Source organism: Oncorhynchus mykiss, chromosome 15 (genome assembly GCF_057628025.1).
Source record: "Oncorhynchus mykiss isolate SJ-2025 chromosome 15, ASM5762802v1, whole genome shotgun sequence".
NCBI classification, from domain to species: Eukaryota; Metazoa; Chordata; class Actinopteri; order Salmoniformes; family Salmonidae; genus Oncorhynchus; species Oncorhynchus mykiss.
In genome coordinates, this window is record NC_143036.1 from 44197579 (window position 1) to 44214766 (window position 17188).

The window sequence follows — 17188 nt, forward strand, 5'->3', positions numbered from 1 at the left end:
TAATCCATTGTGCTCTGCACTAGTGGGTTCAGCATCGCACAACATGTATTAATTTCTTCCTTGGTTAAAAAACCTGTCCTTTTACCGGGACATAGGTTACCTTCAGACGAGTCCCTTGACACTTGTGGGGGTCGTAGAGCAAAACTGAGAACAGCATTGTGTTTGTGAGAGTCTCCCCTTTCCAAAGAATGGGCAAACTATTTTGTAGGTCAAACCGTTCTGAAGCTATAGACATTTGTATGAGAATACAGATTTTAGGGATGTGTCATGTTTTGACAAACATTGCTCTCGCTCTGCCACATTTCACCAAAAATGCAGAGGTGTAACATCAGCAGTTATGGTAGGACTGAGAAGCATCCAGTGCAAAATGTGTGACATTTCTAATTTAAAACTGAGAGATTCCAATGTTTTTTAGTTTTTTTATTCACATACCGGTGCGTCAATCGGATCAAATGAAATGAGATCCAATTGATTTTGATGTCTACTTTTTAATTGTTAAAATCTACATTTAGCTCTTTCTTCATTTGTTTCTTGCTGTTACAGCTAATGAAGATTGAATCTGAAAGACTCAGCAGATGAATTACAGAGTATTTGAACTGAAACCTGGTCAACTGCTTGGAAGATAGCTATGCTCACAAGTATACCACCAACACTCACGTGATCCACTGTGGCCTGGCAACATCGACCTGTCAATGCATATTCTCACCGTCATTGCTGGCGACTGCAAAACAATGTCTTGAAATAAATGGCTCGTTGGTCTAGGGGTATGATTCTCGCTTTGGGTGCGAGAGGTCCCGGGTTCAAATCCCGGACGAGCCCTTTTGAAGAGCCTTTAACAATACAGGCGGATCTTGGGCAACTGGTTGGAGGGGCGACTGCTGCCACTGGAGAGCAGGACCAGGTGGACAAGTGATTAAGGCAATGGACTGCTAATCCATTGTGCTCTGCACTAGTGGGTTCAGCATCGCACAACATGTATTAATTTCTTCCTTGGTTAAAAAACCTGTCCTTTTACCGGGACATAGGTTACCTTCAGACGAGTCCCTTGACACTTGTGGGGGTCGTAGAGCAAAACTGAGAACAGCATTGTGTTTGTGAGAGTCTCCCCTTTCCAAAGAATGGGCAAACTATTTTGTAGGTCAAACCGTTCTGAAGCTATAGACATTTGTATGAGAATACAGATTTTAGGGATGTGTCATGTTTTGACAAACATTGCTCTCGCTCTGCCACATTTCACCAAAAATGCAGAGGTGTAACATCAGCAGTTATGGTAGGACTGAGAAGCATCCAGTGCAAAATGTGTGACATTTCTAATTTAAAACTGAGAGATTCCAATGTTTTTTAGTTTTTTTATTCACATACCGGTGCGTCAATCGGATCAAATGAAATGAGATCCAATTGATTTTGATGTCTACTTTTTAATTGTTAAAATCTACATTTAGCTCTTTCTTCATTTGTTTCTTGCTGTTACAGCTAATGAAGATTGAATCTGAAAGACTCAGCAGATGAATTACAGAGCATTTGAACTGAAACCTGGTCAACTGCTTGGAAGATAGCTATGCTCACAAGTATACCACCAACACTCACGTGATCCACTGTGGCCTGGCAACATCGACCTGTCAATGCATATTCTCACCGTCATTGCTGGCGACTGCAAAACAATGTCTTGAAATAAATGGCTCGTTGGTCTAGGGGTATGATTCTCGCTTTGGGTGCGAAACGTCCCGGGTTCAAATCCCGGACAAGCCCTTTTGAAGAGCCTTTAACAATACAGGCGGATCTTGGGCAACTGGTTGGAGGGGCGACTGCTACCACTGGAGCGCAGGACCAGGTGGACAAGTGATTAAGGCAATGGACTGCTAATCCATTGTGCTCTGCACTAGTGGGTTCAGCATCGCACAACATGTATTAATTTCTTCCTTGGTTAAAAAACCTGTCCTTTTACCGGGACATAGGTTACCTTCAGACGAGTCCCTTGACACTTGTGGGGGTCGTAGAGCAAAACTGAGAACAGCATTGTGTTTGTGAGAGTCTCCCCTTTCCAAAGAATGGGCAAACTATTTTGTAGGTCAAACCGTTCTGAAGCTATAGACATTTGTATGAGAAGACAGATTTTAGGGATGTGTCATGTTTTGACAAACATTGCTCTCGCTCTGCCACATTTCACCAAAAATGCAGAGGTGTAACATCAGCAGTTATGGTAGGACTGAGAAGCATCCAGTGCAAAATGTGTGACATTTCTAATTTAAAACTGAGAGATTCCAATGTTTTTTAGTTTTTTATTCACATACCGGTGCGTCAATCGGATCAAATTAAATGAGATCCAATTGATTTTGATGTCTACTTTTTAATTGTTAAAATCTACATTTAGCTCTTTCTTCATTTGTTTCTTGCTGTTACAGCTAATGAAGATTGAATCTGAAAGACTCAGCAGATGAATTACAGAGTATTTGAACTGAAACCTGGTCAACTGCTTGGAAGATAGCTATGCTCACAAGTATACCACCAACACTCACGTGATCCACTGTGGCCTGGCAACATCGACCTGTCAATGCATATTCTCACCGTCATTGCTGGCGACTGCAAAACAATGTCTTGAAATAAATGGCTCGTTGGTCTAGGGGTATGATTCTCGCTTTGGGTGCGAAACGTCCCGGGTTCAAATCCCGGACAAGCCCTTTTGAAGAGCCTTTAACAATACAGGCAGATCTTGGGCAACTGGTTGGAGGGGCGACTGCTACCACTGGAGCGCAGGACCAGGTGGACAAGTGATTAAGGTAATGGACTGCTAATCCATTGTGCTCTGCACTAGTGGGTTCAGCATCGCACAACATGTATTAATTTCTTCCTTGGTTAAAAAACCTGTCCTTTTACCGGGACATAGGTTACCTTCAGACGAGTCCCTTGACACTTGTGGGGGTCGTAGAGCAAAACTGAGAACAGCATTGTGTTTGTGAGAGTCTCCCCTTTCCAAAGAATGGGCAAACTATTTTGTAGGTCAAACCGTTCTGAAGCTATAGACATTTGTATGAGAATACAGATTTTAGGGATGTGTCATGTTTTGACAAACATTGCTCTCGCTCTGCCACATTTCACCAAAAATGCAGAGGTGTAACATCAGCAGTTATGGTAGGACTGAGAAGCATCCAGTGCAAAATGTGTGACATTTCTAATTTAAAACTGAGAGATTCCAATGTTTTTTTGTTTTTTTATTCACATACCGGTGCGTCAATCGGATCAAATGAAATGAGATCCAATTGATTTTGATGTCTACTTTTTAATTGTTAAAATCTACATTTAGCTCTTTCTTCATTTGTTTCTTGCTGTTACAGCTAATGAAGATTGAATCTGAAAGACTCAGGAGATGAATTACAGACTATTTGAACTGAAACCTGGTCAACTGCTTGGAAGATAGCTATGCTCACAAGTATACCACCAACACTCACGTGATCCACTGTGGCCTGGCAACATCGACCTGTCAATGCATATTCTCACCGTCATTGCTGGCGACTGCAAAACAATGTCTTGAAATAAATGGCTCGTTGGTCTAGGGGTATGATTCTCGCTTTGGGTGCGAGAGGTCCCGGGTTCAAATCCCGGACGAGCCCTTTTGAAGAGCCTTTAACAATGTGAGACAGGCGGATCTTGGGCAACTGGTTGGAGGGGCGACTGCTACCACTGGAGCGCAGGACCAGGTGGACAAGTGATTAAGGTAATGGACTGCTAATCCATTGTGCTCTGCACTAGTGGGTTCAGCATCGCACAACATGTATTAATTTCTTCCTTGGCTAAAAAACCTGTCCTTTTACCGGGACATAGGTTACCTTCAGACGAGTCCCTTGACACTTGTGGGGGTCGTAGAGCAAAACTGAGAACAGCATTGTGTTTGTGAGAGTCTCCCCTTTCCAAAGAATGGGCAAACTATTTTGTAGGTCAAACCGTTCTGAAGCTATAGACATTTGTATGAGAAGACAGATTTTAGGGATGTGTCATGTTTTGACAAACATTGCTCTCGCTCTGCCACATTTCACCAAAAATGCAGAGGTGTAACATCAGCAGTTACGGTAGGACTGAGAAGCATCCAGTGCAAAATGTGTGACATTTCTAATTTAAAACTGAGAGATTCCAATGTTTTTTAGTTTTTTTATTCACATACCGGTGCGTCAATCGGATCAAATGAAATGAGATCCAATTGATTTTGATGTCTACTTTTTAATTGTTAAAATCTACATTTAGCTCTTTCTTCATTTGTTTCTTGCTGTTGCAGCTAATGAAGATTGAATCTGAAAGACTCAGGAGATGAATTACAGAGTATTTGAACTGAAACCTGGTCAACTGCTTGGAAGATAGCTATGCTCACAAGTATACCACCAACACTCACGTGATCCACTGTGGCCTGGCAACATCGACCTGTCAATGCATATTCTCACCGTCATTGCTGGCGACTGCAAAACAATGTCTTGAAATAAATGGCCCGTTGGTCTAGGGGTATGATTCTCGCTTTGGGTGCGAGAGGTCCCGGGTTCAAATCCCGGACGAGCCCTTTTGAAGAGCCTTTAACAATGTGAGACAGGCGGATCTTGGGCAACTGGTTGGAGGGGCGACTGCTACCACTGGAGCGCAGGACCAGGTGGACAAGTGATTAAGGTAATGGACTGCTAATCCATTGTGCTCTGCACTAGTGGGTTCAGCATCGCACAACATGTATTAATTTCTTCCTTGGTTAAAAAACCTGTCCTTTTACCGGGACATAGGTTACCTTCAGACGTGTCCCTTGACACTTGTGGGGGTCGTAGAGCAAAACTGAGAACAGCATTGTGTTTGTGAGAGTCTCCCCTTTCCAAAGAATGGGCAAACTATTTTGTAGGTCAAACCGTTCTGAAGCTATAGACATTTGTATGAGAAGACAGATTTTAGGGATGTGTCATGTTTTGACAAACATTGCTCTCGCTCTGCCACATTTCACCAAAAATGCAGAGGTGTAACATCAGCAGTTACGGTAGGACTGAGAAGCATCCAGTGCAAAATGTGTGACATTTCTAATTTAAAACTGAGAGATTCCAATGTTTTTTAGTTTTTTTATTCACATACCGGTGCGTCAATCGGATCAAATGAAATGAGATCCAATTGATTTTGATGTCTACTTTTTAATTGTTAAAATCTACATTTAGCTCTTTCTTCATTTGTTTCTTGCTGTTGCAGCTAATGAAGATTGAATCTGAAAGACTCAGGAGATGAATTACAGAGTATTTGAACTGAAACCTGGTCAACTGCTTGGAAGATAGCTATGCTCACAAGTATACCACCAACACTCACGTGATCCACTGTGGCCTGGCAACATCGACCTGTCAATGCATATTCTCACCGTCATTGCTGGCGACTGCAAAACAATGTCTTGAAATAAATGGCCCGTTGGTCTAGGGGTATGATTCTCGCTTTGGGTGCGAGAGGTCCCGGGTTCAAATCCCGGACGAGCCCTTTTGAAGAGCCTTTAACAATGTGAGACAGGCGGATCTTGGGCAACTGTTTGGAGGGGCGACTGCTACCACTGGAGCGCAGGACCAGGTGGACAAGTGATTAAGGTAATGGACTGCTAATCCATTGTGCTCTGCACTAGTGGGTTCAGCATCGCACAACATGTATTAATTTCTTCCTTGGTTAAAAAACCTGTCCTTTTACCGGGACATAGGTTACCTTCAGACGAGTCCCTTGACACTTGTGGGGGTCGTAGAGCAAAACTGAGAACAGCATTGTGTTTGTGAGAGTCTCCCCTTTCCAAAGAACGGGCAAACTATTTTGTAGGTCAAACCGTTCTGAAGCTATAGACATTTGTATGAGAAGACAGATTTTAGGGATGTGTCATGTTTTGACAAACATTGCTCTCGCTCTGCCACATTTCACCAAAAATGCAGAGGTGTAACATCAGCAGTTACGGTAGGACTGAGAAGCATCCAGTGCAAAATGTGTGACATTTCTAATTTAAAACTGAGAGATTCCAATGTTTTTTAGTTTTTTTATTCACATACCGGTGCGTCAATCGGATCAAATGAAATGAGATCCAATTGATTTTGATGTCTACTTTTTAATTGTTAAAATCTACATTTAGCTCTTTCTTCATTTGTTTCTTGCTGTTGCAGCTAATGAAGATTGAATCTGAAAGACTCAGGAGATGAATTACAGAGTATTTGAACTGAAACCTGGTCAACTGCTTGGAAGATAGCTATGCTCACAAGTATACCACCAACACTCACGTGATCCACTGTGGCCTGGCAACATCGACCTGTCAATGCATATTCTCACCGTCATTGCTGGCGACTGCAAAACAATGTCTTGAAATAAATGGCCCGTTGGTCTAGGGGTATGATTCTCGCTTTGGGTGCGAGAGGTCCCGGGTTCAAATCCCGGACGAGCCCTTTTGAAGAGCCTTTAACAATGTGAGACAGGCGGATCTTGGGCAACTGAATGGAGGGGCGACTGCTACCACTGGAGCGCAGGACCAGGTGGACAAGTGATTAAGGTAATGGACTGCTAATCCATTGTGCTCTGCACTAGTGGGTTCAGCATCGCACAACATGTATTAATTTCTTCCTTGGTTAAAAAACCTGTCCTTTTACCGGGACATAGGTTACCTTCAGACGAGTCCCTTGACACTTGTGGGGGTCGTAGAGCAAAACTGAGAACAGCATTGTGTTTGTGAGAGTCTCCCCTTTCCAAAGAATGGGCAAACTATTTTGTAGGTCAAACCGTTCTGAAGCTATAGACATTTGTATGAGAAGACAGATTTTAGGGATGTGTCATGTTTTGACAAACATTGCTCTCGCTCTGCCACATTTCACCAAAAATGCAGAGGTGTAACATCAGCAGTTACGGTAGGACTGAGAAGCATCCAGTGCAAAATGTGTGACATTTCTAATTTAAAACTGAGAGATTCCAATGTTTTTTAGTTTTTTTATTCACATACCGGTGCGTCAATCGGATCAAATGAAATGAGATCCAATTGATTTTGATGTCTACTTTTTAATTGTTATAATCTACATTTAGCTCTTTCTTCATTTGTTTCTTGCTGTTACAGCTAATGAAGATTGAATCTGAAAGATTCAGGAGATGAATTACAGAGTATTTGAACTGAAACCTGGTCAACTGCTTGGAAGATAGCTATGCTCACAAGTATACCACCAACACTCACGTGATCCACTGTGGCCTGGCAACATCGACCTGTCAATGCATATTCTCACCGTCATTGCTGGCGACTGCAAAACAATGTCTTGAAATAAATGGCTCGTTGGTCTAGGGGTATGATTCTCGCTTTGGGTGCGAGAGGTCCCTGGTTCAAATCCCGGACGAGCCCTTTTGAAGAGCCTTTAACAATGTGAGACAGGCGGATCTTGGGCAACTGGTTGGAGGGGCGACTGCTACCACTGGAGCGCAGGACCAGGTGGACAAGTGATTAAGGTAATGGACTGCTAATCCATTGTGCTCTGCACTAGTGGGTTCAGCATCGCACAACATGTATTAATTTCTTCCTTGGTTAAAAAACCTGTCCTTTTACCGGGACATAGGTTACCTTCAGACGAGTCCCTTGACACTTGTGGGGGTCGTAGAGCAAAACTGAGAACAGCATTGTGTTTGTGAGAGTCTCCCCTTTCCAAAGAATGGGCAAACTATTTTGTAGGTCAAACCGTTCTGAAGCTATAGACATTTGTATGAGAATACAGATTTTAGGGATGTGTCATGTTTTGACAAACATTGCTCTCGCTCTGCCACATTTCACCAAAAATGCAGAGGTGTAACATCAGCAGTTACGGTAGGACTGAGAAGCATCCAGTGCAAAATGTGTGACATTTCTAATTTAAAACTGAGAGATTCCAATGTTTTTTAGTTTTTTTATTCACATACCGGTGCGTCAATCGGATCAAATGAAATGAGATCCAATTGATTTTGATGTCTACTTTTTAATTGTTATAATCTACATTTAGCTCTTTCTTCATTTGTTTCTTGCTGTTACAGCTAATGAAGATTGAATCTGAAAGATTCAGGAGATGAATTACAGAGTATTTGAACTGAAACCTGGTCAACTGCTTGGAAGATAGCTATGCTCACAAGTATACCACCAACACTCACGTGATCCACTGTGGCCTGGCAACATCGACCTGTCAATGCATATTCTCACCGTCATTGCTGGCGACTGCAAAACAATGTCTTGAAATAAATGGCTCGTTGGTCTAGGGGTATGATTCTCGCTTTGGGTGCGAGAGGTCCCTGGTTCAAATCCCGGACGAGCCCTTTTGAAGAGCCTTTAACAATGTGAGACAGGCGGATCTTGGGCAACTGGTTGGAGGGGCGACTGCTACCACTGGAGCGCAGGACCAGGTGGACAAGTGATTAAGGTAATGGACTGCTAATCCATTGTGCTCTGCACTAGTGGGTTCAGCATCGCACAACATGTATTAATTTCTTCCTTGGTTAAAAAACCTGTCCTTTTACCGGGACATAGGTTACCTTCAGACGAGTCCCTTGACACTTGTGGGGGTCGTAGAGCAAAACTGAGAACAGCATTGTGTTTGTGAGAGTCTCCCCTTTCCAAAGAATGGGCAAACTATTTTGTAGGTCAAACCGTTCTGAAGCTATAGACATTTGTATGAGAATACAGATTTTAGGGATGTGTCATGTTTTGACAAACATTGCTCTCGCTCTGCCACATTTCACCAAAAATGCAGAGGTGTAACATCAGCAGTTACGGTAGGACTGAGAAGCATCCAGTGCAAAATGTGTGACATTTCTAATTTAAAACTGAGAGATTCCAATGTTTTTTAGTTTTTTTATTCACATACCGGTGCGTCAATCGGATCAAATGAAATGAGATCCAATTGATTTTGATGTCTACTTTTTAATTGTTAAAATCTACATTTAGCTCTTTCTTCATTTGTTTCTTGCTGTTGCAGCTAATGAAGATTGAATCTGAAAGACTCAGGAGATGAATTACAGAGTATTTGAACTGAAACCTGGTCAACTGCTTGGAAGATAGCTATGCTCACAAGTATACCACCAACACTCACGTGATCCACTGTGGCCTGGCAACATCGACCTGTCAATGCATATTCTCACCGTCATTGCTGGCGACTGCAAAACAATGTCTTGAAATAAATGGCTCGTTGGTCTAGGGGTATGATTCTTGCTTTGGGTGCGAGAGGTCCCTGGTTCAAATCCCGGACGAGCCCTTTTGAAGAGCCTTTAACAATGTGAGACAGGCGGATCTTGGGCAACTGGTTGGAGGGGCGACTGCTACCACTGGAGCGCAGGACCAGGTGGACAAGTGATTAAGGTAATGGACTGCTAATCCATTGTGCTCTGCACTAGTGGGTTCAGCATCGCACAACATGTATTAATTTCTTCCTTGGTTAAAAAACCTGTCCTTTTACCGGGACATAGGTTACCTTCAGACGAGTCCCTTGACACTTGTGGGGGTCGTAGAGCAAAACTGAGAACAGCATTGTGTTTGTGAGAGTCTCCCCTTTCCAAAGAATGGGCAAACTATTTTGTAGGTCAAACCGTTCTGAAGCTATAGACATTTGTATGAGAAGACAGATTTTAAGGATGTGTCATGTTTTGACAAACATTGCTCTCGCTCTGCCACATTTCACCAAAAATGCAGAGGTGTAACATCAGCAGTTACGGTAGGACTGAGAAGCATCCAGTGCAAAATGTGTGACATTTCTAATTTAAAACTGAGAGATTCCAATGTTTTTTAGTTTTTTTATTCACATACCGGTGCGTCAATCGGATCAAATGAAATGAGATCCAATTGATTTTGATGTCTACTTTTTAATTGTTATAATCTACATTTAGCTCTTTCTTCATTTGTTTCTTGCTGTTACAGCTAATGAAGATTGAATCTGAAAGATTCAGGAGATGAATTACAGAGTATTTGAACTGAAACCTGGTCAACTGCTTGGAAGATAGCTATGCTCACAAGTATACCACCAACACTCACGTGATCCACTGTGGCCTGGCAACATCGACCTGTCAATGCATATTCTCACCGTCATTGCTGGCGACTGCAAAACAATGTCTTGAAATAAATGGCTCGTTGGTCTAGGGGTATGATTCTCGCTTTGGGTGCGAGAGGTCCCTGGTTCAAATCCCGGACGAGCCCTTTTGAAGAGCCTTTAACAATGTGAGACAGGCGGATCTTGGGCAACTGGTTGGAGGGGCGACTGCTACCACTGGAGCGCAGGACCAGGTGGACAAGTGATTAAGGTAATGGACTGCTAATCCATTGTGCTCTGCACTAGTGGGTTCAGCATCGCACAACATGTATTAATTTCTTCCTTGGTTAAAAAACCTGTCCTTTTACCGGGACATAGGTTACCTTCAGACGAGTCCCTTGACACTTGTGGGGGTCGTAGGTCAAAACTGAGAACAGCATTGTGTTTGTGAGAGTCTCCCCTTTCCAAAGAATGGGCAAACTATTTTGTAGGTCAAACCGTTCTGAAGCTATAGACATTTGTATGAGAAGACAGATTTTAGGGATGTGTCATGTTTTGACAAACATTGCTCTCGCTCTGCCACATTTCACCAAAAATGCAGAGGTGTAACATCAGCAGTTACGGTAGGACTGAGAAGCATCCAGTGCAAAATGTGTGACATTTCTAATTTAAAACTGAGAGATTCCAATGTTTTTTAGTTTTTTTATTCACATACCGGTGCGTCAATCGGATCAAATGAAATGAGATCCAATTGATTTTGATGTCTACTTTTTAATTGTTATAATCTACATTTAGCTCTTTCTTCATTTGTTTCTTGCTGTTACAGCTAATGAAGATTGAATCTGAAAGATTCAGGAGATGAATTACAGAGTATTTGAACTGAAACCTGGTCAACTGCTTGGAAGATAGCTATGCTCACAAGTATACCACCAACACTCACGTGATCCACTGTGGCCTGGCAACATCGACCTGTCAATGCATATTCTCACCGTCATTGCTGGCGACTGCAAAACAATGTCTTGAAATAAATGGCTCGTTGGTCTAGGGGTATGATTCTCGCTTTGGGTGCGAGAGGTCCCTGGTTCAAATCCCGGACGAGCCCTTTTGAAGAGCCTTTAACAATGTGAGACAGGCGGATCTTGGGCAACTGGTTGGAGGGGCGACTGCTACCACTGGAGCGCAGGACCAGGTGGACAAGTGATTAAGGTAATGGACTGCTAATCCATTGTGCTCTGCACTAGTGGGTTCAGCATCGCACAACATGTATTAATTTCTTCCTTGGTTAAAAAACCTGTCCTTTTACCGGGACATAGGTTACCTTCAGACGAGTCCCTTGACACTTGTGGGGGTCGTAGAGCAAAACTGAGAACAGCATTGTGTTTGTGAGAGTCTCCCCTTTCCAAAGAATGGGCAAACTATTTTGTAGGTCAAACCGTTCTGAAGCTATAGACATTTGTATGAGAATACAGATTTTAGGGATGTGTCATGTTTTGACAAACATTGCTCTCGCTCTGCCACATTTCACCAAAAATGCAGAGGTGTAACATCAGCAGTTACGGTAGGACTGAGAAGCATCCAGTGCAAAATGTGTGACATTTCTAATTTAAAACTGAGAGATTCCAATGTTTTTTAGTTTTTTTATTCACATACCGGTGCGTCAATCGGATCAAATGAAATGAGATCCAATTGATTTTGATGTCTACTTTTTAATTGTTAAAATCTACATTTAGCTCTTTCTTCATTTGTTTCTTGCTGTTGCAGCTAATGAAGATTGAATCTGAAAGACTCAGGAGATGAATTACAGAGTATTTGAACTGAAACCTGGTCAACTGCTTGGAAGATAGCTATGCTCACAAGTATACCACCAACACTCACGTGATCCGCTGTGGCCTGGCAACATCGACCTGTCAATGCATATTCTCACCGTCATTGCTGGCGACTGCAAAACAATGTCTTGAAATAAATGGCCCGTTGGTCTAGGGGTATGATTCTCGCTTTGGGTGCGAGAGGTCCCTGGTTCAAATCCCGGACGAGCCCTTTTGAAGAGCCTTTAACAATGTGAGACAGGCGGATCTTGGGCAACTGGTTGGAGGGGCGACTGCTACCACTGGAGCGCAGGACCAGGTGGACAAGTGATTAAGGTAATGGACTGCTAATCCATTGTGCTCTGCACTAGTGGGTTCAGCATCGCACAACATGTATTAATTTCTTCCTTGGTTAAAAAACCTGTCCTTTTACCGGGACATAGGTTACCTTCAGACGAGTCCCTTGACACTTGTGGGGGTCGTAGAGCAAAACTGAGAACAGCATTGTGTTTGTGAGAGTCTCCCCTTTCCAAAGAATGGGCAAACTATTTTGTAGGTCAAACCGTTCTGAAGCTATAGACATTTGTATGAGAAGACAGATTTTAGGGATGTGTCATGTTTTGACAAACATTGCTCTCGCTCTGCCACATTTCACCAAAAATGCAGAGGTGTAACATCAGCAGTTACGGTAGGACTGAGAAGCATCCAGTGCAAAATGTGTGACATTTCTAATTTAAAACTGAGAGATTCCAATGTTTTTTAGTTTTTTTATTCACATACCGGTGCGTCAATCGGATCAAATGAAATGAGATCCAATTGATTTTGATGTCTACTTTTTAATTGTTATAATCTACATTTAGCTCTTTCTTCATTTGTTTCTTGCTGTTACAGCTAATGAAGATTGAATCTGAAAGATTCAGGAGATGAATTACAGAGTATTTGAACTGAAACCTGGTCAACTGCTTGGAAGATAGCTATGCTCACAAGTATACCACCAACACTCACGTGATCCACTGTGGCCTGGCAACATCGACCTGTCAATGCATATTCTCACCGTCATTGCTGGCGACTGCAAAACAATATCTTTAAATAAATGGCTCGTTGGTCTAGGGGTATGATTTTCGCTTTGGGTGCGAGAGGTCCCTGGTTCAAATCCCGGACGAGCCCTTTTGAAGAGCCTTTAACAATGTGAGACAGGCGGATCTTGGGCAACTGGTTGGAGGGGCGACTGCTACCACTGGAGCGCAGGACCAGGTGGACAAGTGATTAAGGTAATGGACTGCTAATCCATTGTGCTCTGCACTAGTGGGTTCAGCATCGCACAACATGTATTAATTTCTTCCTTGGTTAAAAAACCTGTCCTTTTACCGGGACATAGGTTACCTTCAGACGAGTCCCTTGACACTTGTGGGGGTCGTAGAGCAAAACTGAGAACAGCATTGTGTTTGTGAGAGTCTCCCCTTTCCAAAGAATGGGCAAACTATTTTGTAGGTCAAACCGTTCTGAAGCTATAGACATTTGTATGAGAAGACAGATTTTAGGGATGTGTCATGTTTTGACAAACATTGCTCTCGCTCTGCCACATTTCACCAAAAATGCAGAGGTGTAACATCAGCAGTTACGGTAGGACTGAGAAGCATCCAGTGCAAAATGTGTGACATTTCTAATTTAAAACTGAGAGATTCCAATGTTTTTTAGTTTTTTTATTCACATACCGGTGCGTCAATCGGATCAAATGAAATGAGATCCAATTGATTTTGATGTCTACTTTTTAATTGTTATAATCTACATTTAGCTCTTTCTTCATTTGTTTCTTGCTGTTACAGCTAATGAAGATTGAATCTGAAAGATTCAGGAGATGAATTACAGAGTATTTGAACTGAAACCTGGTCAACTGCTTGGAAGATAGCTATGCTCACAAGTATACCACCAACACTCACGTGATCCACTGTGGCCTGGCAACATCGACCTGTCAATGCATATTCTCACCGTCATTGCTGGCGACTGCAAAACAATGTCTTGAAATAAATGGCTCGTTGGTCTAGGGGTATGATTCTCGCTTTGGGTGCGAGAGGTCCCTGGTTCAAATCCCGGACGAGCACTTTTGAAGAGCCTTTAACAATGTGAGACAGGCGGATCTTGGGCAACTGGTTGGAGGGGCGACTGCTACCACTGGAGCGCAGGACCAGGTGGACAAGTGATTAAGGTAATGGACTGCTAATCCATTGTGCTCTGCACTAGTGGGTTCAGCATCGCACAACATGTATTAATTTCTTCCTTGGTTAAAAAACCTGTCCTTTTACCGGGACATAGGTTACCTTCAGACGAGTCCCTTGACACTTGTGGGGGTCGTAGAGCAAAACTGAGAACAGCATTGTGTTTGTGAGAGTCTCCCCTTTCCAAAGAATGGGCAAACTATTTTGTAGGTCAAACCGTTCTGAAGCTATAGACATTTGTATGAGAAGACAGATTTTAGGGATGTGTCATGTTTTGACAAACATTGCTCTCGCTCTGCCACATTTCACCAAAAATGCAGAGGTGTAACATCAGCAGTTATGGTAGGACTGAGAAGCATCCAGTGCAAAATGTGTGACATTTCTAATTTAAAACTGAGAGATTCCAATGTTTTTTTGTTTTTTTATTCACATACCGGTGCGTCAATCGGATCAAATGAAATGAGATCCAATTGATTTTGATGTCTACTTTTTAATTGTTAAAATCTACATTTAGCTCTTTCTTCATTTGTTTCTTGCTGTTACAGCTAATGAAGATTGAATCTGAAAGACTCAGGAGATGAATTACAGAGTATTTGAACTGTAACCTGGTCAACTGCTTGGAAGATAGCTATGCTCACAAGTATACCACCAACACTCACGTGATCCACTGTGGCCTGGCAACATCGACCTGTCAATGCATATTCTCACCGTCATTGCTGGCGACTGCAAAACAATGTCTTGAAATAAATGGCTCGTTGGTCTAGGGGTATGATTCTCGCTTTGGGTGCGAGAGGTCCCGGGTTCAAATCCCGGACGAGCCCTTTTGAAGAGCCTTTAACAATGTGAGACAGGCGGATCTTGGGCAACTGGTTGGAGGGGCGACTGCTACCACTGGAGCGCAGGACCAGGTGGACAAGTGATTAAGGTAATGGACTGCTAATCCATTGTGCTCTGCACTAGTGGGTTCAGCATCGCACAACATGTATTAATTTCTTCCTTGGTTAAAAAACCTGTCCTTTTACCGGGACATAGGTTACCTTCAGACGAGTCCCTTGACACTTGTGGGGGTCGTAGAGCAAAACTGAGAACAGCATTGTGTTTGTGAGAGTCTCCCCTTTCCAAAGAATGGGCAAACTATTTTGTAGGTCAAACCGTTCTGAAGCTATAGACATTTGTATGAGAATACAGATTTTAGGGATGTGTCATGTTTTGACAAACATTGCTCTCGCTCTGCCACATTTCACCAAAAATGCAGAGGTGTAACATCAGCAGTTATGGTAGGACTGAGAAGCATCCAGTGCAAAATGTGTGACATTTCTAATTTAAAACTGAGAGATTCCAATGTTTTTTTGTTTTTTTATTCACATACCGGTGCGTCAATCGGATCAAATGAAATGAGATCCAATTGATTTTGATGTCTACTTTTTAATTGTTAAAATCTACATTTAGCTCTTTCTTCATTTGTTTCTTGCTGTTGCAGCTAATGAAGATTGAATCTGAAAGACTCAGGAGATGAATTACAGAGTATTTGAACTGAAACCTGGTCAACTGCTTGGAAGATAGCTATGCTCACAAGTATACCACCAACACTCACGTGATCCACTGTGGCCTGGCAACATCGACCTGTCAATGCATATTCTCACCGTCATTGCTGGCGACTGCAAAACAATGTCTTGAAATAAATGGCTCGTTGGTCTAGGGGTATGATTCTCGCTTTGGGTGCGAGAGGTCCCGGGTTCAAATCCCGGACGAGCCCTTTTGAAGAGCCTTTAACAATGTGAGACAGGCGGATCTTGGGCAACTGGTTGGAGGGGCGACTGCTACCACTGGAGCGCAGGACCAGGTGGACAAGTGATTAAGGTAATGGACTGCTAATCCATTGTGCTCTGCACTAGTGGGTTCAGCATCGCACAACATGTATTAATTTCTTCCTTGGTTAAAAAACCTGTCCTTTTACCGGGACATAGGTTACCTTCAGACGAGTCCCTTGACACTTGTGGGGGTCGTAGAGCAAAACTGAGAACAGCATTGTGTTTGTGAGAGTCTCCCCTTTCCAAAGAATGGGCAAACTATTTTGTAGGTCAAACCGTTCTGAAGCTATAGACATTTGTATGAGAATACAGATTTTAGGGATGTGTCATGTTTTGACAAACATTGCTCTCGCTCTGCCACATTTCACCAAAAATGCAGAGGTGTAACATCAGCAGTTATGGTAGGACTGAGAAGCATCCAGTGCAAAATGTGTGACATTTCTAATTTAAAACTGAGAGATTCCAATGTTTTTTTGTTTTTTTATTCACATACCGGTGCGTCAATCGGATCAAATGAAATGAGATCCAATTGATTTTGATGTCTACTTTTTAATTGTTAAAATCTACATTTAGCTCTTTCTTCATTTGTTTCTTGCTGTTGCAGCTAATGAAGATTGAATCTGAAAGACTCAGGAGATGAATTACAGAGTATTTGAACTGAAACCTGGTCAACTGCTTGGAAGATAGCTATGCTCACAAGTATACCACCAACACTCACGTGATCCACTGTGGCCTGGCAACATCGACCTGTCAATGCATATTCTCACCGTCATTGCTGGCGACTGCAAAACAATGTCTTGAAATAAATGGCTCGTTGGTCTAGGGGTATGATTCTCGCTTTGGGTGCGAGAGGTCCCGGGTTCAAATCCCGGACGAGCCCTTTTGAAGAGCCTTTAACAATGTGAGACAGGCGGATCTTGGGCAACTGGTTGGAGGGGCGACTGCTACCACTGGAGCGCAGGACCAGGTGGACAAGTGATTAAGGTAATGGACTGCTAATCCATTGTGCTCTGCACTAGTGGGTTCAGCATCGCACAACATGTATTAATTTCTTCCTTGGTTAAAAAACCTGTCCTTTTACCGGGACATAGGTTACCTTCAGACGAGTCCCTTGACACTTGTGGGGGTCGTAGAGCAAAACTGAGAACAGCATTGTGTTTGTGAGAGTCTCCCCTTTCCAAAGAATGGGCAAACTATTTTGTAGGTCAAACCGTTCTGAAGCTATAGACATTTGTATGAGAATACAGATTTTAGGGATGTGTCATGTTTTGACAAACATTGCTCTCGCTCTGCCACATTTCACCAAAAATGCAGAGGTGTAACATCAGCAGTTATGGTAGGACTGAGAAGCATCCAGTGCAAAATGTGTG

At 42.7% G+C, this 17188-nt stretch overlaps 5 non-coding genes across 5 annotated transcripts; all 5 read left to right on the forward strand.

Moving 5' to 3' along the window:
- Positions 1-747: 747 nt before the first annotated feature.
- trnap-ugg (transfer RNA proline (anticodon UGG)) lies at positions 748-819 on the forward strand. Its single transcript has one exon. It is a non-coding gene; the product is annotated as a tRNA-Pro (tRNA).
- Positions 820-3536: 2717 nt separating this feature from the next.
- Positions 3537-3608, forward strand: trnap-ugg (transfer RNA proline (anticodon UGG)). The gene has a single exon. It is a non-coding gene; the product is annotated as a tRNA-Pro (tRNA).
- An 11148-nt stretch (positions 3609-14756) lies between these two features.
- trnap-ugg (transfer RNA proline (anticodon UGG)) lies at positions 14757-14828 on the forward strand. The gene has a single exon. It is a non-coding gene; the product is annotated as a tRNA-Pro (tRNA).
- Positions 14829-15691: 863 nt separating this feature from the next.
- trnap-ugg (transfer RNA proline (anticodon UGG)) lies at positions 15692-15763 on the forward strand. The gene has a single exon. It is a non-coding gene; the product is annotated as a tRNA-Pro (tRNA).
- Positions 15764-16626: 863 nt separating this feature from the next.
- On the forward strand, positions 16627-16698 carry trnap-ugg (transfer RNA proline (anticodon UGG)). Its single transcript has one exon. It is a non-coding gene; the product is annotated as a tRNA-Pro (tRNA).
- Positions 16699-17188: the final 490 nt, after the last annotated feature.